The sequence below is a fragment of the Manis pentadactyla genome, chromosome 5, assembly GCF_030020395.1.
Source record: "Manis pentadactyla isolate mManPen7 chromosome 5, mManPen7.hap1, whole genome shotgun sequence".
Classification (NCBI taxonomy): domain Eukaryota; kingdom Metazoa; phylum Chordata; class Mammalia; order Pholidota; family Manidae; genus Manis; species Manis pentadactyla.
The window spans coordinates 149,067,398-149,092,471 of record NC_080023.1 but is presented as its reverse complement, the minus strand read 5'-3'; the positions used below and the strand labels follow the sequence as shown (position 1 = coordinate 149,092,471).

The 25,074-nt window shown below is 49.3% G+C and overlaps 1 pseudogene; it reads left to right on the top strand.

Annotated features, from left to right (window-relative positions):
- The first annotated feature begins 3,861 nt into the window (after positions 1–3,861).
- LOC118936204 (cyclin-dependent kinase 20-like) lies at positions 3,862–11,338 on the top strand (annotated as a pseudogene).
- The last annotated feature ends 13,736 nt before the right edge of the window (positions 11,339–25,074 follow it).

Genomic DNA, 25,074 nt, shown 5'->3' with positions numbered 1-25,074 from the left:
AGAAAAGTTTCTCAGAGAAGGGAATAATTATATTAGGTAGGAGATAGACATAGTTAAATGGTACACAGGCACCTATTGATTAGAAAAGCACCTGATCAAGCATTAATTCTAGGTTAATTTGACCTGTGATGATATTTATTTTCATTTTTTCCTTCTGTTTGTTTTTCAAAATAATCATTAAGGAGATGGTTCAGTTCTGAAAGCCTCTAAGAAACCTTTTGGTTATAGACTGTAGATTATAAATTGACATCTATTTAGACATCAAAGTAGTGCCCTACCTGGAGACATATTGGCAGGAAGACATGAAGATTGATCATTGTCACAAATCTGAACCCCTGGACCATCAAAGACTGCCTTTATAAAGCCCACACCATCCCCTTTACAGGAAGGGCAACTTCCCTCCTCCTGCCAGCTTTCTTGTACACAAGCTATCCATAATAAACCTTTCCTGACCTCTTACTTAGAGTCCAAGAGCCTGGGTGTGGGAAATTGGCAACAGGTAGGACACTTTGCTTTCTGGGCCTCAGTTTCTGTGTGGGGCATAGGTGACTACCCAGATGACCTCTGTAAGCCTTTGAACTGGCCCAGCATTCCCCGCCTCCAGGCAGGGGGCTGTGCACTGCAGCCTCCTGATATTCAGAGAGCTTTTCTCCAAGTTTCTTTTTCTGAGAGGTTGTAACTTAGTCTGAAAGTCACCATCAATTACCAAGGGGCTGTGGACTGGGGAAGGCCCCAGGGAGGATGGGAGATCATTCCCCCAAGGGGACCACACCCACAAGAGGCCGAGCCTACAAGTCGACCTGAACATCAGCGTGGGCACAGGCCTGTGCCCAGCACCACCCTGGACAAGGTGGGCATTGAGTCGTGCTCTCCAAGCCATTCAGCTCCACCTTCTGGGACCTGTCACATGTCCCTAGAGAACTGGGCCTGGGGATAAGGACGCAGCAGAGGCAAAACCCGTCCTCGTCTCAGTTTTGTTTTATGAGTTTCGTTAGAAAAATTACAGGGGGAAAAGAACACACAAAGTTAAAACCAACAATAATCCCACATGGTTTTAAAAATGGTATAAAATTAGAGTGAAGCCTCTCTTGCCCCATCCCAGCCCCCAATGCCTGCACCTCCAGTTGCAGCCCCAGGGATAAAGGTTTGCATTGTTCTTCCAGATTTTCCTTATATTTCTACACATAACATTCATTTTATAAGAGCGTCAGCATGCTAAGTCTAGTAGGTAACAAACCGTGTCCTCTTTTTGGCCATCACTGCCCACCAGCCTAGATGCAGTGATGGCTGCATAGAACTCAGCTGCGTGGACCACTCTGAGTTGGCTCGGCTTTCCTCCTCTGTACACATGTACATTTCTTTCCAATATTTAGAGCTCTGGCTGGTGGCCTTGCAGGGATGTATTTGTGTTGGCAAGATTGCAGCCATGAGCTGGGAGGGGACAGGGGGCTGCCCATGGCTCAGCCGGATCATCACACTGGGTACCTGACTGGGAAGTGTGTGGGGGCAGCTCCCTCAGGGAAGAATCCCAAGGTCAGGCCTAGGGTCCTGGGAGTGGATGGGGGTCTCCACTCACCAAATAGCACAATCAGGAAGGAGCTTGCCCCTTTTCGAACCTATCAGAGAGACAGAATCACAGCTGGAAAAGAACGGGATGGGATGGAAAGTGAGAATATTTTCAGAGCAGGACATGTAGCTCTCATGTAGCCAAACCTTCGAGCATTTAAAAAAAAAAAGTCCTGCTGAAAGACTTAGAGGCCACTTGGTTGGGTACCGGTTCTCCCCTCCAGCCTTGAGCAACTGATGCACTGGCTAACACTCAACATTGTCTTTTTACAAGACTTGGGACAGGCAAAGGGCTCTCAAACAAATACAAAAAGCACTTGCCATATGGGAACAATGATATATTTGATTCATCCAGAGCTTCCCTTCATCAAAAACCTGTATTACAGATGGAAAAAGCAAGCCACCCATAAATCCAAGGGTTCTGCAAACGCCCAGCCTGTATTCATTACTCGGGACAGGCACAACAACCACACCAAAGGAAATAACATTTTTTTTATTGTTGTGAAATCTAAGTTTAGTTTACCATTTGAACCTTTTTAAGTATACAGTTCAGTGGCATTAAGTACATTCACTTGCTGTGTATGCAAATATCTCTTCAAGGTCCTACTTAAATTCTTTTGGATATATACCCATAGTGGAATGTGTATATATGTATATGTTTATATTTATATGTCCTATTAGAAGGTCAAACAGGTTTTCAAAGTAGTTGTATAAACTTGCTCTCATATCATCAGCACATGAGAGATCCAGCTGTCCACATTTTTGCCAGCATTTGGTATTTGGTATTGTCTATCTTTTTCATTGTAATGATTATACTGGTTACAGTCATGCTGTATTAGTTTTAACTTGAAATTTCCTGGTGATTGGTGAAGTTAACACAGACCTTTTCAAACATTTATTGTCCATTTCAGTATCACCTTTGGGACATGCCTATTCTAGGTTTTGCCCATTTTTCTGTAAGGTTGTTTGCTTTCTTATTATTTTATATGATATTATTTTATTATTATTTTATATTATATTTATATACTTTGTAGGTTCTTGGACATAAGCATTTGTGAGATATACATATTACAGTATCTTCTCCCTTTCTGTGGCTTTCCTTTTCACTATGATATATTTTGATGAACAGACATTCTTACTATTGGTGAAGCCCACTTTTTTATCTCCTTTTTAGTGCTTTCTGTAACCTCTTTATGAAAATTTTTACCTAACCCAAAGTCATTAAGATATTCTGTTTTCTTCTAGAAGCTTCATTATTTACTTTTCATACTCAGGTCTCCAGTGTATCAGGAATCAATTTTTGTGTATAATGTGAAGTTTGGGCCTATTCATTTTTTTCCTTATCGGACTTTTTAGTACTATTTTTGGGAAACCATCCTTTTCCCTGGCTTTCTGAATATAGACACTTTCTTTGCCTCCAAACACCTTGTCTCTCAATTTGCTGACACTTCTTTTGATGAGTGGCACTAGCCTGGACTTCCTAACAAGCATTGCCAAATCACACTCTCACCAGTAATGTGTGGAAGCTCCTGTTTTCCCATAGCATGGCTTATAAACTGTTAGATCTGGATCTTTAGCCACCCATTAGGTGGAAATTTGTAGAATATTTTGTATTTATCTTATTGTGTGTGAGATTGAGCATCTTTTCAGGAATTTATCAGCTATTTGTGATTTTTGTCAACACCCTTTGATAGTACGTACACCTTTAAAATCAATCAAACTGCAAATTCCTCCAAATGTTTCCTACTGAGAATCCCTCAGAAATTGGACTTCTGGGTCATAGTTTGCACTTTTTAAAAGCTGGCTCTATAATGTTGCTATCTTCCAGAAGGGAAGCCCCATTGACAGTCCTTCCAAAACCAGCCCTGGCCCCGTCTCCCAGCATTATCATTGGCTCTGGGTCTTATGGGTAGAAAATATCACCCCAATGTGGTCGAGGCCGGCACCTCCAGGTACAGGTGGGGAGCCCCGCCAGCCGGGGGAAACACCACCCAGTCCCCGGAAGGCCCGCCCTTGGCAGCGCCGCTCCCGCGGTCACGCTCCCAGCGGCGCCCTCCCGCCCCGTGCCCCGCCCCGTGCCCCGCCCCCTGTCCGCGTGCCCCCGCCCCACCGTTCGGTTCTGCCCCGGGTGGCCGTGCAGCCCCTCCCTCCTCCGCTGCGAAGCCCGGTCCGTTGGTTACGTGGCCACGCCCCGGGCGGCGCACTCCCGCCCGCTCCCCGCTCCCGGTTTGCGCAGCCCCGCCTCCTCTGCGTGCCTTGGCGACGCTCGTGTCGTGCGCTGCGGCGGCGCGGGGAGGGGCTCCGGCAGCCGTTGTCACGTGGCTCCTGCGCTGGCGCGGTCCTGGCGCGGAGCTCCTGCCGAATGAAGCGCCCCGCGGCGTGACCCAGGCGCGGGCCCTAGCTGCGCACAGCCGCCCGGCCCGGAGCCATACGGGCCGCCTTCTCCCTGTTGCTAGGCGGCCGCGTCGGGCGTGGGAGGGGAGGGGTCTCCGGCGGCGCCACGCCATGGCCCAGTACTGCATCCTGGGCCGCATCGGAGAGGGTGCGCACGGCATCGTCTTCAAGGCCAAGCATGTGGAGGTGAGCGGGCCGCGGGTCCATTCCCCCCAGTCTGGGGCCCACCGTTTGGGGAACCCACCTTGGCCCCCTGACGTCTGCCTCCCCGCAGCCAGCCACCTTTGACTCCTTCAGTGGCGGGTCGTTCAGGCTGCAGCCAGCCGCCCACCCAGCAGCGATGCTACGGCGGTTATACTGCGAGGGTCTCCCAGCAGCTTGGCGTGAGAGTGTGTGAGCTGTTTGCCAAGTGCTGCGACTGCTGGGTCCCAGGCTGGACCTTCTTTCCCTCCAGAACGGGGTGGGGGGTGCTTCCCACCCCCTCGAGGGCCTCAGAGCTCCGCGTCCCATCCAGATGGGGTCTCTCTCGCCTTACCGTATTTGCCAGCCAGGATGGGTGGCAGTGTCTGTGTTCTGTCCCGCTCAGACTGGGGAGATCGTTGCTCTCAAGAAGGTGGCTCTGCGGCGGCTGGGGGATGGCATCTCCAGTCAGGCCCCGAGGGAGGTCAAGGCCCTGCAGGAGATGGAGGACAGTCCGTATGTGAGTGAGGCTGGGCTCTGGAGGCCCGTCCTCCGTCCTGCACGCCCTCCAGTTTATCCGGTCGCTTAATGCCCTTCCTTGTCCGCCTGGCCCCCTCATTCACCCAGTTACTGCATTCCTCACTTCTTCCCTCTCGCATTCACAAACTCATTTTTTCATTTACTCATGCATTCATTTAGTCACTAACTAAATTACTCTTTTTCTTTAGTAACATTTTGTGATTTCTAACAGTAGTTGCAACCTCCTCCTGTTGCCCTCCGGTCAGGTTCTGCAGGCTGAGTTATCTGTTACCCTGCATTGCCATTCTGAGTTCACCGCCTCACTAGGCAGGTTTCAGGGTCTCCCTCTTGGGGCCAGGGGAGGAGACTCAGCCACTACCTCACTGGCACTGGGTCGCAGAAGCTTTGGCCCAGGTCTGATTGAGGAGTCCAGAAGCCGACCTCGGGGCTTCCCGTAGACACTGCCCTGTGCTGGGCACTGGCCTCAGCCTGGTTCTTGAGAATATCAGTGTGCTAGGGAAAGTGGACAGGCCACAGGGCACACCTGGCATGGATCGTGCTGAGGGGGACTGGAAGAGGCTCTGGGCGCAGGAGGAGGGAGACCTGCCCCGGCCTCATTGCTCCCCGTGGTATTCTCAGCCCTGGGGAGTCACAAGGATGGGTCCTGTCCTGCTCTGGTGAGTTTGTCATTCTCTGGAGACGTCCATGATGTATCGGGTGACAAAAGCCCGTGTACCCCTGGTTTTGTGTGTGTGTCTTTGTATGCCATATCTGTTGTGAAGTCTGGGAGAATATACTGTAAGATCTATTGTAGGTAATAGGACTTTTATTCTTTTCTTTTTTTACGATTGTGTGCATTTTCTGAATGTAGGTGTATGTTGTGATCTGAAAAATGACCATAAGCTCATCGTCAGAAAACCAGTAATAGTACCATTCCTGCTTTTCAAGGAGAGTCAGAGGGCTGCAGACAGCCCTCATGTGGGAGACGTAGAGGGCCTGGCAGGGGGCTGGGGTCGTGGGCCCAAGTCCTGTGGATAAGCAGTTTCTATCTCAGAAACACTCCAGAGTTGACCTTGCCCAGGCCACCACCACCTCTCAGCAGAACAGCGGCAGCAACCTCCCCAGTGCTTTGCCCAACCCACTGCTAGAAGTTCTATGTGGATGAGGTCACCAGCGCCTCTGCCTGAAACGCCCCAGGGGCTTCTCTTCACACTGAGGGTCTGCTTCTGCCTGCCTCCAGCCTCTCTCTCCATTCACCCAGTGCGCTTCTTAAGCGTCTCTCTCTGCCGAGCACTGTCTAGGCTCTGTAGCACAGCAGAGCAGGTGCCCCCCACCACTGAGGGCCCACAGGCTCATGTCCCTCCGGCCTCCTTCCTGCTCCCTCATTGTGCTTGCTGCCCCTCTGCCTGGAGCTCCTCTTAGAACCAGCCCCGCCCCACCCACTCTCCTGTCCTCATCAGAACCTGGACCTATGCGCTGACTTGTTCCTCATCTATCAGGAGATAGATGCACATGTCTCCCCTGTGCACTGAGCTCCCTAAGGCCCCTCGGGACCTGCAGGCCCGCCTCCTGTTCACTGCTGTGAGGGTGGCCGGGCCCCTCTGACCTGTGGGCCCTCCTGTGCTGTGTCAGCTGGCCCAGTGCCCTCTCGGTGCTGGGACTTAATGGGCCCTAGAGGAAATGGGGGAGGCCTGTACATGTGTGTGTGTGTGACTGTCCAGGTGATTTGCCAGTTCGTAGGCTGAATGGGGAACCAGCCACTGCCCTAAGTGGTGTGCCCTAGGTCTTCTTTCCCCTGAACATAAGTTGGGCGTTAGAGAGGGGACCCCCCTTATCTCAGGAGAGCAGAGCAGCAAGAGCACTCTGAGCTCCCTGGGACTGAGCTCACATCTCCTGTCACCCCCTCTGCCTGCCTGGTCCTGTTAGCATGAGGCCTGGGGGTCGCAGGGGGAGTCTGAGTCGTGTGAGCCCGGAGGCTGACAGGGTGCCTGCCTGCAGGTGGTACAGCTAAAGGCTGTGTTCCCGCATGGTGCGTGCTTTGTGCTGGCCTTAGAGTTCATGCTGTCAGATCTGGCCGAGGTGCTGCGCCACGCCCAGAGGCCGCTGGTCCAGGCCCAGGTCAAGAGCTACCTGCAAATGCTGCTGAAGGGTGTTGCCTTCTGCCACGCCAACAACATCGTGCATCGGGTCAGTCCTAGTATGGGCTGGAGTGCCTACGGCCCTGCCCTTGGAGAAAGTATGGTCAGAGGGGTCAGGGCCTGTGGCTGGGTCCTGGAGAGGGTGGGGCCTGGGCTGAGCTAGGTGCTCAGCTTGACATACTTTCCAAGCCGAGGCCCTCTGGGGCCTCTAGGGGAATTGATGCGTCCTTTGGTGCCCAGAGGACTTGAAACCAGCCAACCTGCTCATCAGTGCCTCGGGCCAGCTGAAGATAGCAGACTTTGGCCTGGCCCGGGTCCTCTCCCTAGATGGCAGCTGCCTCTACACGCACTAGGTGGCCACCAGGTAGGGAGGGCCAGTTCCCATACGGCCTGGCAACTGACAGGCTCCGACCCTCTCACTGCAGAGGCGATGCTTCTGGACCCCATGGGGCTGGCGTGGGGCCAGGGTGACCTTCCAGGGCAGCCTTCTGTCAGGCTGGTGACCTGGCAATGAGCACCCCCCCCGTCTTCCTCACAGGTGGTACCGAGCCCCCAAGCTCTTGTACGGGGCCTGCCAGTATGACCAGGGAGTCGACCTGTGGTGAGATTCCTGAGGGTGGGGCAAGGGGAGTGTGGGTTATGGGGTCACATTTTTCTCCTGGGCTTTGAGGCCGCTCAGCTGTGTGGAGGTGTTTTCCTACTGTGAGCTCTAAATTGCTCCGATCTCTTCCTCAGTTTGGGGGTCTCTGGGGAGTTCAGGGCCAGTGTTCCTGCCTATGACAGTCTTGAGCTAGATGGGGATCAGGTGAGACTGGAGTGGAAGCTTCTGGGCTGGGGTGGGGGAGGTCGTCTGAAGCTCAAGGCATGGAGCACGTAAGCTAGTGCGCACGGGTTGACGTCCCAGATGGAACGCCCCTGAGCTGTCCAGGGCCTGGGTTTCTGAGCCTTTCCTTGGGATAGGATGGCTGTATATGCCTAAGAGTGTGAGATTTGGGAGCTGTTCCGGGGGCTGCATCCTGATGTGAGGAATGCGAGGAGCTGGCTGTGTGTCCCAGAGGGTGTGCTCCCAGGAGTCTCCGAGCTGCTGAGGGGCTGCTGTGTGTTTTGGAGGTGAGGCCTGCATGCTGCTTGAAGGAGGATATGCTCTATGTTCTAGGCTGGAGGTCTTTTGACTGTTTATGGTTCCCTGATTATGGGTGTCTGCTGCTCTGTGGGTGCCTTGGCCTTGTGGGGACCTTTGTGGGGGCTGTGTGAGAAGATGTGTGTCCTGTAATGTAAGGTGATGGAGCTGTCATGGGGAGCTCTGTGTCCGTGGTGGAGGGGATGATGGTGTGGGATCCCCGTGTCTGTGGTGGAGGGGATGAATGTATGGGGAGCCCTGTGTCTGTGGTGGAAGGGACGATGGTGGGGAAGCCCTGTGTCCGTGGTGGAGTCTCTGAACTGTGTGGACTGTCTCTCTGCAGGGCCGTGGGCTGCATCCTGGGGGAGTTGTTGAACGGGTCCCCCCCTTTTCCCATGGGAGAACGACATTGATCAGTTGTGCTGTGTTCTTCGCGTCTTGGGCACCCCCAGCCCTCAAGTGTGGCTGGTTTGCAGGGGGTCTGCTGTTGGGAGGGTTGGGGGCAGGTACCCTTTGTCCCCCAACAGCTAGTGACTCCCCTCCTGCACCTTCTCTTGTGGCCCCATGCCTCCAGGCCCCCACATACCACTCATCTGGTTACCAGAGGCCCCTCCCTACCCCCCAGCACACTGCTGTTCTCCCCAGGCTGGGGCTGAAGAACTGCGTGGGTCATGATGACCCAAGGGCTGGGGTGGCACATGATGGGGAGCTGTGAGTGAGCAGTAGCAGGTGGGGAGCTGGTGGCTGGGTGCCAGCTCCGTGCGCCTCTGTCCCCAGGAGATTACAGAGCTGCCCGACTACAACAAGATCTTTTTCAAGGATCAGGCACCCATGCCCCTTGGGGAGCTGCTGCCTGATGCCCCCCCTCAGGCCTTGGACCTGCTGGGGCACTTCGTCCTGTACCCTCCACGCCAGCGCATCGCAGCCTCCCAGGTAGGGTACCCCATGGCCTGAGTCTCCCTGCTGGTGGCCCAGTGACCCACAGGTGGGGGTCCCTCATGACCTGGGGTGGGTTGGACCAGGAGCCTGTGGATGCTGGTGTGCCTTCCATGAGCCCGGGCTGGGGCTGCGGGTGGGTGGAGGTTGCCTAGAAGGCATGACCCCCTCACATCCAGTGATTGGTGACTGGCTCCTTGGTCCCTCCAGTGTTTGCTTAGCACCAGGCATGTGCAGGTCATCGTCCTTGGCCTGTCCAGTCCCTGTGGGGTCTCGTCCTGTAGTGAGGCAGGGCATCCAGGCTGTAGGCACTCAGGTGGGGGAGGGATGGGTTGGGATGGCCTTTGGGGTCATCAGGATCCTGGGGAGGTAGGTGTAAGCACAGGGAAACACTGACCGAGGTGCGAGGGGACCTAGGAGGGAGACTGCGGCGGGAATGGTGGGGGAGCACTAAGGGCTGAGGGCCGATGGTGTCCGCGCCTCCCTCAGGAGCCCCTGGCCCCTGGCCTTGTGGACGCCGTCCCCCCTCTGCCCTCAGCTCGAGCGGCGTGGATTTATGCTCGCCCCTGGGAGTTCTCATGTCAGCACCTCCACCACTGGGGCCCTCCGACCACTTCCCGGCCCCCTGCTGCCTGCCCGCTGCTTGAGTCCACTTCTGTCCTTTTGGTGCCCCTCCCTGGCAGGCCCTCCCTACCTCAGAGGAGAAGCCAGGCCCTGTGGCTCACAGGCATCACATGCTTGGGGGCGTCACACACGTGGGGTTGTTACCCAGGTCTTGCCAGCTCCTGTCCCGCCTTCCTCACTCTGCTTGGCCCCAGGGCCCCTCCACATCCTGGGACCTGTGCACTTCTGTGCCTGCCCAACTCCTGCACCACTGCAGCTGGTGTGTGCACTCCCTTCCCCGGGGCTAATTTTCCCATGCTCTGGGCTCCCCTCAGCCGCTCACAGCCCCAGCCCACGGGGTGGGAGGATGCCCTGAGCAGGCCTATGCCTGGTCCCTGCTGCCTCCCCTCCTCGGGAGCACTGCCCAAACAGTGAGCACCAGATGGGAGCCCACAGAGCGGCGGGGGATGAGGAGGAGGGCCTCTGCGGGGCAGCCTCTGCGTCCCTCCTTGGGAAGGTGAGCGGAGCTGGGACAAGTAGGTCACTTGTCTCCTGCTGCCCTTTGCTTGCCACCCCCAGGCCCTCCTGCACCTGTACTTCTTCACAGCACCCCTGCCTGCCCACCCCTCGGAGCTACTGATTCATCAGCACCCCAGGGGTCCTGCCCCTGAGGCCCACCAGGGGCCTGCCTACACCCATGACTTCCACGTGGACCGGCCTCTTGAGGAGTCACTGTTGAACCCAGAGCTGATTCGGCCCTTCATCCCAGAGGGCTGAGATGCCGGGCCAGCCCCATTGGCCGAAGCCACAGGGCCTGGGCCTCTCGTCCCTCGCTCCAGCCCGTTGACCTCCCACAGCTTCCCATGGCCACCGTGGGCCCTACCTGGCCCTGCTCCCAGGCGGGTGACCGGGATGCCCAGCCCCAGCAGAGGCCTGCAAGTCCCTGCTCCGGCCTCCTGTTTGCTCCTGACTTACCTGTCAGAGAGACGGTGGGCTCTGCCACATGGTCCATGGGGCCATTTCCTCAGTTGCCACTTTCCTGGTCCTGGACATCTGGGGGAGCGTGGGGGTTGAGATGTCCTGGTGTCAGAAATTCAAGTGGGAGGGGAGCTTTGGTTTGGTTCAGAGACATTAAACTAGTTCAGTTTTGAGGTTTGTTATGAGAAAAGCCCTGGTGGTCTGCCTGGTGTCCGCTCCTGTCTGATTCCTGTCACAGGAAGTGGCTGAGGTGACACAGTCTCCAGGCCTGGCTTCTCTGTGGTCACTGGGAGAGTGGCCCTGTTCATAGCTGCTCTGGCCCCGGGGGCTTCCCGGGGCTTCACATGACAGTTCCCATCTGGAGGGGGAGGTGGCAGAACTCAAGGCTGGGGACCCAGCATGATTTAGCTGGTGTGCCAGCAGCGCCGTCCTCAGGATGAGGCTGGGCCGGGGCCCGACGGGCCGCCTCCTCATCCCGACTCAGAGTCCCGAGCACGTGCAACAGGCCGTCCTGGAGCTCACTTGTTAATCCAGGAAACCCCAGTTCAGTCTCAGCTGGCTCCTGGTCCTCATGGTAACCGGGTAAGCCGATTCTAAAATGCACATCTAAGTGACTGAGCTAAGGGGAAGCAGCTGACACAGAAGTGACAGAGGAAGCCAGGGACAGCACACTAGGACTGCTCTCGGGGCTGCAACAAGCAAGACTGTGGAATTGGTTCAGGGAGACACAAAAAATGGGCCAGAGACTTTTTAGTAATCCTTTTTTCTTCAAATACTCATTTTGTTTTTCATGTGGATAAACTTCTGTAAGCACCATGGACCAAAGTGGCTAACGCTGCCACAGTCACTGCCCTCCAAGCCCCTGGGAATACAAAACAAAATAAACATCACTTTCAGGGAGAAATCTGACTGACTGGTATGTCTTCAGAGATGTCCTAAGGTATCTGGTCTCTCCCTGTTTCTCCAGCCACGTCCTCTGTAGACTGTAAGTCCCAGGCTAGCTCAATTTTGGGTAGCTCTCACCGCCACATAAATGTGAGCCTGTACTGACACCCTAACCTTCAGCCATCCCCACCCACAAGAGATTTTAAAGGACCCTCATCTTGACCTTGAGCCTTAGACTGAACCTGACACCCAAAGTAAATCTTGCATTTAACCTGACCCTTACTCACACCTGCCCCAACCTTGGATTTGACCTTGACCATAAGCATTTAACCTGACCCTTACTCATCACCTGCCCTAACCTTGGATTTGACCTTAACCATGATGTATACACTCATTATCACCTAATTCTTTGTCAGACCCTTACCCACCTATACTTGACCTTGATCTTGGCTTTGATCCTGACCCTTACCCTCTGACCCTCACCTCAGCCTTGACACTGACCCATCGATACTGATCCATGTGATGATCTTCATGACCTTCATTCTGATGCTCACCAGAACATGACCTTCACACTCACCCTCTCACATTGACGTATCTTTTGACAGTGATTCTTATCACACTGAGGATGACCCAGAACACTATCAGGAATGAGACGCCACTTGCAGTTTGATTCTGACCCTCAGCCTCACTCTGCCTCTAGACTGAATTTTCACCTTGATCTTAAACCTGACCTTGAAATTCATTGAAGGTGAAATTGAAATGAGTCTACCTCAAACCTGACCCTGAACACAGGCCTGATCTTGACACTGACCTTGATACAGATCTCAATTTCACCATGGCCCTGAGCATAACCTGAGACTTGACCCAGACACATCAACTTGACATTGAACCTGACCCTGACCCACTCTCTCCCTGTTATTCTTGAATAACATTGCATTGGCCACTGCCTCTTCCCCACCCCGAGACTGACCCACAGGCAGATCCTGACTCTCAATTGGCTGTCACTGTTTGCACCACCCATCTCAGCCTTGAAGTTTATCTTGAACCTGACCTGGGCATTGGATTTCACACTGACATTGACCTTAATCATTGTGCTAACCTTCATCCTCAGCCTGATCATAGCCCTAATCTTGACCCATCCTCATACTTAACCTTGAACCTGACCTTGACCTCAAGACTGTGTGGGCAGGTAGAATAGTATCCTCCCAAAGATGTCCTTGTCCTAACCTATGAGTGTGTTTCATGTGACCAAAGAGACTTTGTAGATGTGCTTAAGGGGAGTACTGACCTCGAGAAGGGAAGAGATCCTGGATTATGCGGGTTGGCCTAGTGAGAGAGAGCAGCAGTGGAAACCAGGCTCCACCTTGACTTTGAACTGAGCTTGACCACAAACATGCTCATCCTGACCTGGAACCTAACACTGTCCTCACATTAATCCTAACTATGCATGTGACACTAACCCTATTCCTGAACATCAACCTCATCCTCACCTTGGCCCTGAACCCTACCCAGAGCTGGACATTCAGCATGAATCCAACTCTTAATCTTCTCTCATCGTAGTGATGACCATTATCCTTACTCTGACCTTCACCTTCTCGCTGATCCTCTAATGGAGTCTCAGCCTGATGCGGGACCTGACCCTGATCTCAACCATGACTCACACTGATCTTGACTCTGACCTATGGCACTGTGATGCTTAGCCTGACACGGAATTTTACTTTTTTTATGCTAGGGAAGGGGGCGTGGGAGGAGGCGCAGGTTAGGGAGTGGCTGCCGGCTACAGACCCCCGGGCCCCAGGGAGGGTCTGCGGAGGGTTGAGGAACTCTGTGTCCTTGGTTAGTGGACTCTCACCGCCCAGGTCTGGTCACGGAGGTCCTAAAACTCTTTGAGAAGGCAATCCTTATTTCCGTGCATATTTCTATACCTCCCGGAGAAGGCGAGCTTTAAGTAAGGCGCTATTTGCAGAAATCTCAAATTGAAAACACATTTCCTTTTGATGATCAACAAGCCTTCAGGCAAGAATGAAGGGCTGGGCAGAAGCCCCTTTTTTTTCCCCTTTAGGGCCAAATGTTAAAGCAGGAAAGGAGGCAAATATAGTAGGAAGGCAGAGAGCTCAACTTTTAACTGTTACAAAAATAAACATACAAATAAGAATGATAAGAGTTTTTTATTTGCACTGGGCTGGCGGAGCTGCAGCGAGAGCTTGGGAGTGGGGGAGGTGGGGGGGGCCGGGGCGGAGGGCAGGGGCGCCGGCACCCCTCCGTGCTGTGTGATCCGCTGCAGCCGCCGGGGGGGGGGGGCGGGGGGGGGAGACCCAGCGCGGCTCCCCCCACCCCCGGCCCCTAGGCCGCGAGCGGTGGCGGAGGCGGCCGTCTGGAGGGGCTGGGCGGGAGAGAGGGGGCTGAGCTGCCCCTGCGGGTGGAACCGGGGTCGACGGCGGAGGCGCTGGGCGGGAGGGAGGGGGCTGAGGTGCCCCTGCGGGTGGAACCGGGGGCGGAGGCGGCGGCGAAGGGTCCCAGACCCAGTTCCCCCCGGACCTGCCCTGGAAAGGAAATCTCCAGTAGAGATGAGCTCACTGCAGTTACTTAATTAAAATAGTGCAAGACTTAAGTCTGTAGGTCCCACTATATACTGATTCAGCAGTGGGAGACACAACAAAGCGTTTTATCTTCTACACGGAAGCTTAAAATATATTTTTAACCCACGGACAGAGTAACAAGGTTAAGCTCGCGTCGTCTGCCTGGTGTCCCAGGGAACTTCCGCGAGGGATTACACCGGGAAAGTACGGTTTCACCACCAGCAAGGCAGGAATACCTACAACCCCTTGTTTTGGAGAAAAGATTAAATGCTTTCCTGGTGGGGGAATCCGTCTAAACCTGACTTGGTGGCAGTGTCGTGTATTTATAAAACAAGTCCTATTTAGGACAACTGAAGAAAAGCTGGAAAAAAGAACAACAAGCAAACTTGAACACTGAAGCAACCTCCAGCATCTCTGTTTTGATATATTTTTATAAGGGAAATAAGTATTCAGTTTATCAGGAATGTATATAACTAAAACCAAGAAAAAGAAATAACTGCATTTAAAAAGACCGAGTTCTGAAGTTATATATCGGTGCTTAGAATGGGGCTAAGAAAGTGCTGAAATGTAGCAAAAGAAAGGACATAATGTAGACCGTCACCCACTGTAAATGTTTGCAAATGGATATTTTTTAATAAACAGGATTATCACAGGTGATCTATAGGAATATAAAAGCCCTTGCAGGCTTTGCATTTGTATATGGGAAGAAGTATGACAATCCTAGACAATAGACCCAAAGCCTCTACATTTGATGTATTTTATTTTAAAAATAGGCCTAGTTTTTTTAGCTTCATCTGCAGTTCTATGTGAAGATTGATAAGTCAGTTTTTACTTGTTTTATTAATAAAATGTAATTTCAATATCTTGAGTTAATGTTTTTATGATTTAACTGGGTAAACTATCTTTGTAACATAAGTTACTTATAAAAATTAAAAACATTCGAATATATATATATATGAATGATAAGCATATCAGTATATAAAAATTGTCCATACCTTATTTTTATGAAAATAATTGCTGGCATTTTATGTTATATAAATCATATGGGATAAACTAAACACTGCTTGGAAATTTTAAAAATGCAGTTAATCTTGAAAAGTTGAAAAATACATTATATGCTCTGATCTATTTTAAGTACAATCTTTAAACATTATACCACTGGTTTCATTCTCAAAATGCATGTTTATTTTTGTGCACTTTTCCCAGCTCTTTCAGCACATATCCAGGGAGATGGTGAAGGGAGAATTAAAATCTATCCATAAATATTTCCTCTGATTGCTTCATCTGCAGATGATCTGGTCATGGATTAATACTTTTCCATGTTTTTCCACTTTTTGAGTGTGCATTTTGGAAGAATTATAATCATTTTATTAACGGTTCTATTTTTGCTTAAAGAAAGCATTGACAGACTTTTTTTCACCATATGCAGGTAGACTTACCTTTATCAGGTGTTTATCAATAGGGTTGAGATAATTTACATACCATAAATTTACCCATTTAACATGTATAATTCAATGGTTTTTAGCATATTCATAAAGTTGTACAAGATAAGACTGCATTTTAAAACCCAATTAGTTAAGAAGTAAGTTTGTTAACATACTCTTTTAACAAACAGACAAAATAACTCAGCCCACCTTGGGAGCAAAGCAGGCAGTCTTGATTGATATGCTCCCAGACCAGGAAGCTATCCTGGAAGGGAATCAGAGCAGGAAATTTCTTGTAAATAACCCAGAAGACTGATAAGAAACTTAGTGTCTCTTCAAAGATAAACATTTTGGGACCACCTAGCAGGTGTGCATCCCTAGCCCTTTGCCTCTCAACTGCCTATAAATACCCAGACAACACACCACCCTGGACTCTCTTGCCTCCTATTGGCCTGAGCCAGGAACTCTGTCCTCTCACTTTATCTATAAATAAAAGCCTCTGCCTTGCTCTCCTACCTTGAGTGTTTGCAAAATTCATTCATCGACTCTGCGAACAAGAAACCCGGCATCAATCAGGTTTCTTCTAAGAAGAAATCTCAAGGTTTTTTTTTGAGCCCTTTTAGAGATGTTTAATGCATAAAGAAGCAAAGACACATAATATATAATTGTGTTTTCACTAAACCCATTGCATGTCATATTCACTGGTACACATTTTTTCACTTAAAATATTTGAGAGATTCTTTTTTACTGAAATATACTGGTATACAATATTATATTGGTTTCAGGTGTACAATATGATGATTTGACAATTACACATATCATGAAATGCTCACCATGATAAGTGTATTACCGTGTCACCACACAAAGGGTACAATGTTATCAGTTACAGTCCCTGTGCTGTACTCCCATCTCTGTGACTAATTTTATGATTTCACCTATTTCACCCATCCCTCCAGCCCCTTCCCCTATGGCAGCCACCAGTCAGTTTTCAATGTTTCTGAGTCTATTCCTGATTTGAGAGATTATATACCAGCAGGTAAGGACCTTCCTCACTCGTTTTTACATCTACATAGCTTTCCACTCTACAGATGTTTCACACCTTAACAATGTGTCTCTAATGATAGACATTTTCTTTTCAATCTTTTGTTTCTAAGATGTTGCAATAATATTGCTGGGTCAAATTTGCAGCTGTAATTTTGATAGGTATTGCCACATGTCAGCACACTTTGGTAGCTACCTAATGGATTCCTTGACATTTTAAAGTTTTGGTAAGTAGAGAACCATTCTTGGCCATTCCCGCCGCCCATGCACGCAAGCTGTTTCTTTTAAGTGAGCAAATTCCACTTTTATTTTCAAAAATTTTGTCTTGAAATCTATTTCTTTCAGTGCTTGCTCCCTTCTTTAATTTGTTTTTTTTCATTTCCTGAAGGAAAAGACTCCAATTTTACATGTTGTGCCTCTCTTTTGCCTAGCTCCTATATTTTTTCTCCTCAGATTCCTTCTAACCTCTTTCTTTAGGTTAATGTCATTTTGCTCATTTTTTTTTCATTCCCATTCTCTATGTCCCTTAAGCTGTGTTTCAATCAGGGTCCATTCTTAATATGACCACCCTAAATTTTGCCTTCATTACTATAGAGTTTTTTCCTTCCATTTACTTACTGAGTTTTTCTAGTGCACAATTTCACAAGACCTCTCTTCCCCAAGGTTTTGCATCTCTGCTCTTATTTCTTGCTTAAAAAGGCAGGTGCTTTCTTACATCATTTGATTCTCTGTCAGTAATGCCACGCCTTTCATGTGCTCTGTGCTGATCCTTCGGTGAGTATTCATCACTTAAAATTTTCTTTTTTTCTTACATTATTTTCATGCAGATCTTTTGTCCGTTCCTTTCGATTACCAATCATCAAAGCAGATGGCTTTTCCTAGAGTTATTTCCACAATATTTGTGTTAAGACATGTTCAGAGGTATATTACAAGATGTCAGAGTTTTTGTGTGAATTTATCACATTCAAATGCAGAATGAATGTCAGTGGGGAGCTCTCATGGCAAAAATCTGTGTTGTTCTCCACAGCCAGAACCAAAATTCTCTCTGAAAATATGGTTTATCTGTGTAATTACACACTTAGTTTCAACTCTTCTGAGTCTTTACACCAGTGGAAAACCAATTTAAACCAAACTTTAGAGCAATTGGTGCACCTCCAATAAATCTCTGACTGCATCATCTCTTCCAATATTATTTAGTTTCATAGATACTAGACATGATGTTTGGGTTTGTTGTATTTGTGGCATTTGGATTATTTCCAAGAAGAGATGATCGTGTGTGTGCATGTGTGCATGCACAAACTTTGGGCCACCATCTTCAATATCAAAATAGACTTTTTCTTTCAACCAAGGGTTTCTTTTAAAATGGGATAATTACCAGGATTTGGAATGACTCATTAGCAGTGGGGAGAGATGGAAGGCGAGCAAGGGAGACAGATAAATGCATATACTTCTGTGGTCCATGTTATTTTTCCCAGCCCAGGAACACTATTATTTTTTTAAGTGATTATTTTTTCTAGCTGATCACAAATACTTGGGAAGGTAGCCTCAAGTAACTGGGATGGGTAGGAAACGGTGCTTAAAATGGAGTATCACTTCTGGAAAGCAACGTGTAAACTTAATAGGCTTAGTGGTGCACAAATCTCAGTATTTGAATACAATCTTTATGGGTTGAAAGGCTGGGTGTTTTGAAGGAGGACTACCCTGTCATGCAGGCACCACTGAGTAGAATAAGCAGTTTATAGGAACTCTATTTCCCTTCTAGACCTCAGGCCCGCAAGTAATTCATTTTTTTAATTGACTTTATTGGGGTAAAATATATTTGCAATAAAAATCCGATTATAAGTATATATTTCATGAGTTTTGACAATTATAAACCCCCTGCAACTCCAACTTTGACTGAAATATAGAATCTTGCTATAACCCAAGAAAGTCCCTCATTACCACCTCAGACAATGATGCCATTCCCTCCCTCAGGAAACCACAGATCTGATTTTTCTCACTATGGTTTACTTTAGACTGTTCTAGAAGCACTCAGAGTAGAATCATTCTCTTCTGTGTCTGTTTTCTTTTGCTCAACATAATGTCTATGAGATTCTCACATGTTATTGAATGAACAATTCCTTTTTATTGCTATATAGCATACCAATGTATGACTAAACCACAAATTGTTTATCTGTTCAACAGTTAATGGGCATTTGCTTTGTTCCCAGTTTGGGCTATTCTGAAGAAAGAGGTTATGAACATTCTTAAGCATTCTTTTTGTGGGCATTTGTTTTGATTTCTCTTGAATAAATACCCAGAAATGGAATCGCTGGGTCATACAGCAAGTGTATGTATAACTTTATTTAAAAAATGCCAAGCTCTATTCCAAAATAATTGCTGCCTCTTACAGTCTCACACAGCAGTGTATGAGAGTTCTAACTGCTTCATTTTGCCAACAGTGGTGCTTTCAATATTTTTACATTTTGCCATTCTAGTCTGTATACTTTAAAAAGCATACAGTGTGACTGTGATGTTCTCTTTGCCGGGTCCCAGAAGAAGGATCCCATGCTGTGATCAACTATGCGGGGCTGAGCCTCTCTCTGCTGTGCCTCCTCCTGGAGGCCCTCACCTCCCTGCTGTGCAAAGCCATCCAGAATACCAGCATCTCCCTGCACCTGCATCTCTCCCTCTGCTTCTTCCTGGCCCACCTGCTCTTCCTCACGGCCACTGACCGGACTGAGACCAAGGTACTGCCTCTGTCTCCATGCTGCATTGGGTGCCTTAATACAGTGGGTCCTGGTGGAGTTCGGTGGAGTGAGTAGCCACTTTCACACTGAGCACACAACCTGCAGACCCACCCGCTCTGACAACTCCTTCATGCATATCAGAGTTCTCCCGATGGTAAGGTATAGGAGAAGCCCAGGGCACATACTCCACTCTGCCATCCCTCCTGGTGAACCCTTACTCCTCCCCCAGGTGCTGTGCGCCATCATCGCGGGGGCCTTACACTATCTCTAGCTGGCCTCCTTCACCTGGATGCTGCTGGCGGGTCTGCACCTCTTCCTCAGTGCACGCAACCTGATGGTGGTCAACTACTCCAGTATGAGCAGCTTCATGAAGTGGCCTGTGTTCCCTGTGGGCTATGGGGTCCCGGCTGTGATCGTGGCCATTTCTGCAGCATCCAGGCTGCACCTTTATGGAACACCCACCTGGTAAACACAAATTCCAGGAGAACACATTTTCAAAATCAGGCGGCAGCCTGCCTTGGCCCATGGGCTGCGGTTTACAGATCCTTGTCTTCGTAGCATTCTCCTTTGATTCTTCCTGGTGGATGCATCTGACTGTCCCCGTGGTCCTCACACTTCTCACCTCACTCACAATTCCCCTCACTGAGGACCAAATCCAATGCTGCCTTGGGCCTTCAGATCAGGTGACCTTCAGATTCTGATTGTTTCCTAAGCCTCAGCTGCCTGGCTTGTGATTAAATTATGTGATGCACATGAGCCCTAGGTACTGTGTCAGGCTTAATGGTCTTTTTTTTACTCATCTTCTGTGAACCAAAATTTTTCACGTTTTCTACCTGTACTTAACCTTCATAGCTCAGCTGAAACACAATTCTCTGCTTTCAGGGAACCCTTCCCAACTAGCTGAATCTTCAACATCCCAGATGAGGTTTTGGGTCCTGCTGCATGTTCTCAAACCTCCTCATGATTTGGTTATAAATCTCATCATCTTGATTGTTTCTATTGTCTGTTGACCTGTCACTTGGGGGCCGGCCGGGGGTGGGGGAGAATCTGTTCCCAGCTCAGGGCAAATCATCTTTGAAACTGAAATCAGTCAAAGTGAGAGAGAAAGTGGGAGAACCCGTGTATCGCCCACAAGCAGCCATCCACTTCTGCCCTCCCTTGTCTCTCGTGACCCAGTTGCAAAAAAGGGTCCCACCCAACCTCTCCGGTCCAGATATGCCCTGCTCCCCCTTGTAATCACCTGCTGACATGGAGATGGCCTACTTCTCTCCATCGCTTGGAGACACCTATTGATATGGACATGCACTAAGGCCCAGTGAGAGATTCTGGAAATATTGTAATTTTACCCACACCTTCCCACTTAGCTAGGATCTTGCTGAGGACAGAGATGAATATATTTTAATTGCAACTGGGTCTTCATAGCCAAGAGCAGATCCTGACACAGAGGAGATATTCATTCTTTGTCCAAAAACATAAATTATTTGTCAGGGTTCTTTTTTCTTAAGAAATATACCTCTGTATGGTGACAGAAGGTAATTACACTTATTGTGGTGAGCATTTCTTAATGTATATAATTGTCAAAACCACCATGTTGTACACCCGAGACCAATATCATATTGTGTATCACCTGTAATTCAATTTCAATTTTAAGTAAATAATAAAGTTAAAAGACCATAACTAAGTTCAGGAGACCTGATGTACAGCATAGTGTCAATAGCTAAAAATTTTGTAAATTAAAATGTACTAAGAGGATAGGTCTTAGGTTATGCATCTTACAAAAAAAAAAGCCATAATAATAATAAAGGAGGCAGAAGGAAACCTTGGAGGGAGAAGGATATGTTTATTTGTCAATTCTTTACCCACAGAAGCCAATATTCTTGAATCTCTTTCTGTCTCTCTCTCCTACCCAGGATGCTGACATATAAAGGAGCAGCTCAGCTCTTCATCTTGGGATGCACGTGGTGTCTGGGCCTCCTGCAGGTGGGTGCAGCTGCCCACGTCATGGCCTACCTCTTCACCATCATCAACAGCGGGCAGGGCGCCTTCATCTTCCTGGTGTACCCGCTCCTCCACCAGCAGGTACCACTGTCTGCCTCCCACCCAGGGGTCTTTCATCCTCACCCCTCTCAGTGAGCCGACCCAGGCCATGCTTTGCCTGCAGGTCTGGGCGCAATACAGGAAATGGTTTCAAGTGGTCAGGAAAAGAGGAGCTAAGTCTATGAAGTTCACACTTTCCAGCAGGGCCACTTCTGAGGTCTCCAAATAGTGTGGTAAGGTCACACAGAGCACTTCACTAACTGCTCCACAAGAAAGCTCATGTTTCGCACCCTGGACAAGCTGGGTAGGCAACAGGTGACGCCCTAGACTGGCTCACACTTGGTTTACTCCTGGACTCACCCAAAGGCACTTCCCTGTCATGAAAGAAGGTCTTCCTCTACTTGTGCTCACTGTGTCTCTGCTCACTTTGACACTTGCACTTGACCATCCACTTATCCCTACACATGTGGAGCATCCACTTTGTGTGACATGTTGCCTGCCCTTTTTTATGAAAGTATCACTGATATACAATCTTATGTTTGTTTCAAACATGCAACACAATGGTTCGACAGTTACTCATATTATTAAATCCTCACCCCCTCTAGTGTAGTCACTGCCCATCAATGTGTAAGAAGGTACAGAATTATTCACTGTATTCCCCATGCTGCCCTACCGTCCCTGACCAGCTTATCTCATCTTGTGATTGGTGCATGCCCTTTTAGATTTTACTTGTTGAGAAGGTAGAGAACACTTTTCATAAGCAGAGAAAGAGACTGTAGTCCACTAAGGAAGCAGGAATTACTGACCTGCAGCGGTCCGCACACGCCACAGAGTCACAGCACCATCCTTTATCCCAAGTCATTCCATGCTACCCCGCTATATAATGAGCAATAAATACATGATATGAACAGTCTTAAAGAGAGTGAAATCAGCATTCAGTTGGATTTGAGACTTTCCGTCAGTTTGAAATCACTCCTAGCATTTAAATGCACAAACACTGCAACCGAGCTGGAGAATCAAGGGGGCGGGGAGAGATCCTGGCAACATGAATCTTACCAAACATTTGTATGTACTGGTTTACAAAACCCTCTCTTGTTTTTTTTTAATTGTTTTGACAATATTTTTAGTTTTCAGTGTACAAGTCTTACACTTTTCGTGTTAAAAAAAAACACAAGTTTACACGTTCCTTCTCAGGTGAATTATAAGGAACAGCTACATCAGGTAAACTTGTCTGCTGGAAAATGAACAAAAAACACTGAACTGTCATCTTTTGGACAAAGAGTATGAATGTTTTATTGGAACACAGTCACACCCATTTGTTGTATCATTTATGGCTGCTTTCATGCTACAATGTCAGAGCTAATTCATTGTGATGGAGGCTGTAAAGGCCACAAAGCCAAAAATATTTACTACCTGGCCCTTTATAGAAAAAACTTCCTGGTACATGTTCTTTCAGACCTAATTTTCAGTATGCAGGAAATCCAGGGGACAGAAGAACAATTTAAATGACATCATGAGGAAATGGTCAGGCAAATCCTGAACATGGCTATTCAGCAAGCCAATTGACTTAAGACTTTTCTAACATCAATATCATTTTTAAAAGGGACAAAAGCAACATAACAATCAAACTCAATGTCAGTCTTACTAGGACTCTGGTTCAGATATCCAGGAATATGAGACATTTTGGAGGAAGTTGGGGTCATTTGAATATGTGTCAGAAATTAAGTTATGATGAGTGTAGTAAGAGTATTGATTATGTACAGAATATTCTTTCAATTCTTTAATATTTGTTAATGGAATATTGATGAGGTGTCATGATGTCTTCCATGGACTATCAAATGCTTAGCAAGAAAATGTATACATGCATGTAAATACACTGAGAAAGATTTTTTAACGTGGCACTATGTTAACAATTGCTGACTCCAGATGAAGGGTATATGAGTTTTTGTTTTTGTTTTGTTTTTGGGGGGTACTGGGTATATTGAACATCAACCAAAAAACACATTCAAGATGTCAAGAAGGTGAAAAAAAATCAGCAGTAAGAAACATTTCAAACAACAGAATAAAAAAGTTGGGCTCTCGTCTCAGAAAGGGATCCGAATGGAAGCTAAAAAGGGTGCGATCATTTAGGTCCTGCCGACCCTTTGAACAAGGCCGTTGACAACTGGCTGCTCCCACAAGGGGCCCTGTGCCAACTTCCCGCTGCAAAGGCCCAAAGCTATATAATCAGCTGTCCTGGCTCAATCAGGTATTTAAAAGAGGTCATCAAACTGTAGTCCTCTTCCAAGTCCAGAACAGTGTCAATGACACTGCGATCATCAAAAGCCTGCCCGAGGCCACCCGGGTCAGCATCTCAGGCCTCCGGCGGGCTCTCGCCCCCCAGCAGAGCCCAGGCCTCCTCCCCGAAGGGCGAATCTCCGCAGCAACCACACACATGGTTCGACTCATTTTCAGATTCTAGTTTCCCCGCCAATTCTTCAATAGTGCGGATGCTTGTACGGTGGGTCCTGTCTAGCTGATCCTCCGTGACATCTTGGCTGGAACCGCCGACGGGTACGTTTGAGTTAACCCTCACCTCCCCCTCCGCGCCCTCCTGAGCCCTTTTAGGCGCCCCGTGGCCACGGCCCCGCCCCCGGTCCCGCCCTCCGGACCCCCGCGCGCTTGCTCTCCAAGCCGGCACCGCCCTCCGGCTCTCCGCCGGCTCGCACTCCCCGCGGGCCACCCATTCGAACCGCCGCGCGCTCGCTCTCCCCTCCGACCCGCCCACCGGCCCCGGCCTCCAGCTCGCCGCGCGGTCGCGCTCCCCTCCGGCCCCGCCTCCCCGGCCCGACGCGCTCGCTCCCCCTGCCGGCCGGGGCTCCCTCGGGGCGGACAGGGCCGGGCTTTGGGCCAGCCCCCAGGAGCCGGGCCGCCCGTCGGCTCCTGGCTGCGGGCAGCTCCTTGGGCCCCTGCGCGGCTGCCCAGAGAGGCCCGGAGCCGGCGGGCCTGCCCGCGCCTACAGCACCGCCGGCCTGGAGAGCGAAGGGGCCCGGAATTCCGGCCCTCGCCTGCACCCCCGCCAGCACTGCCCGGCCCCCTCGTGCCACCTGCACCCCCGCCCCACAGACCCTCGCACCCCTTCAGGACCCCCGCCGCCGTCCCCCATCACGCACCGTCCTAGTCCCGGCTCACACCTTCCCCCTCGCACACCCACTGCCCCGCCCCCAAGCCCGCTCTCAACCACTGCCTCCCGCACCCCTTTCTCTAGGCCCTGCCGGCACCCCTGCCCCCTACCCTAGGCCCCCGGCATATGAGTTTTTATTGTATCATTCTTACAAATGCTATGTTTACAAATGGCAAACGGTGTCAGATAAATAAATATATTAACTATTAATTAATTAAAGATACATGCTCTCATAAATTCCTAGACGTCCAGATAAAATGCCCTTTTCTCTGCACAAAACTAATTTTGGGAATAAATCTTTTCTAAAACTATGAATTTGCATGGCTAGATGATGGATTTAAAATAAAAAAATAAGACAAAATTATTAGAATAATAGAAGAAAATCGAGAGGATCTCTATTTCCACCTAGGAAATAGAAAATGGAAAAAAATTGCTCCCAATGTAACAATAAGAAAAAACAGTATAAACAATAAAAACATTTATTTTCTTGAACCCAGGAGAGAGAGGCAGTTCAACCAAGTAGCCTAAAATCTAAGGAAAGACAGGCTTGTCCCAGGAGAAAACATCAGGAGCACTAGCTGACCTACGGCAGACCACAGAAGGACGTATTCCGGTGCCACAGAAATGCTTGAAAAGATTCTCCTACAGCCCTTAAAGAATCGCTAAGGGCCAAGTGTGGGCTATAGTGAGAATACAGAACCCTGTTCTTAAGGAGCCCTAAGAATGTGGAGAGACCTTTTCTTAAATGCAGCCAGAGAGGGCAGGTGTACTGCTGAAGGTGG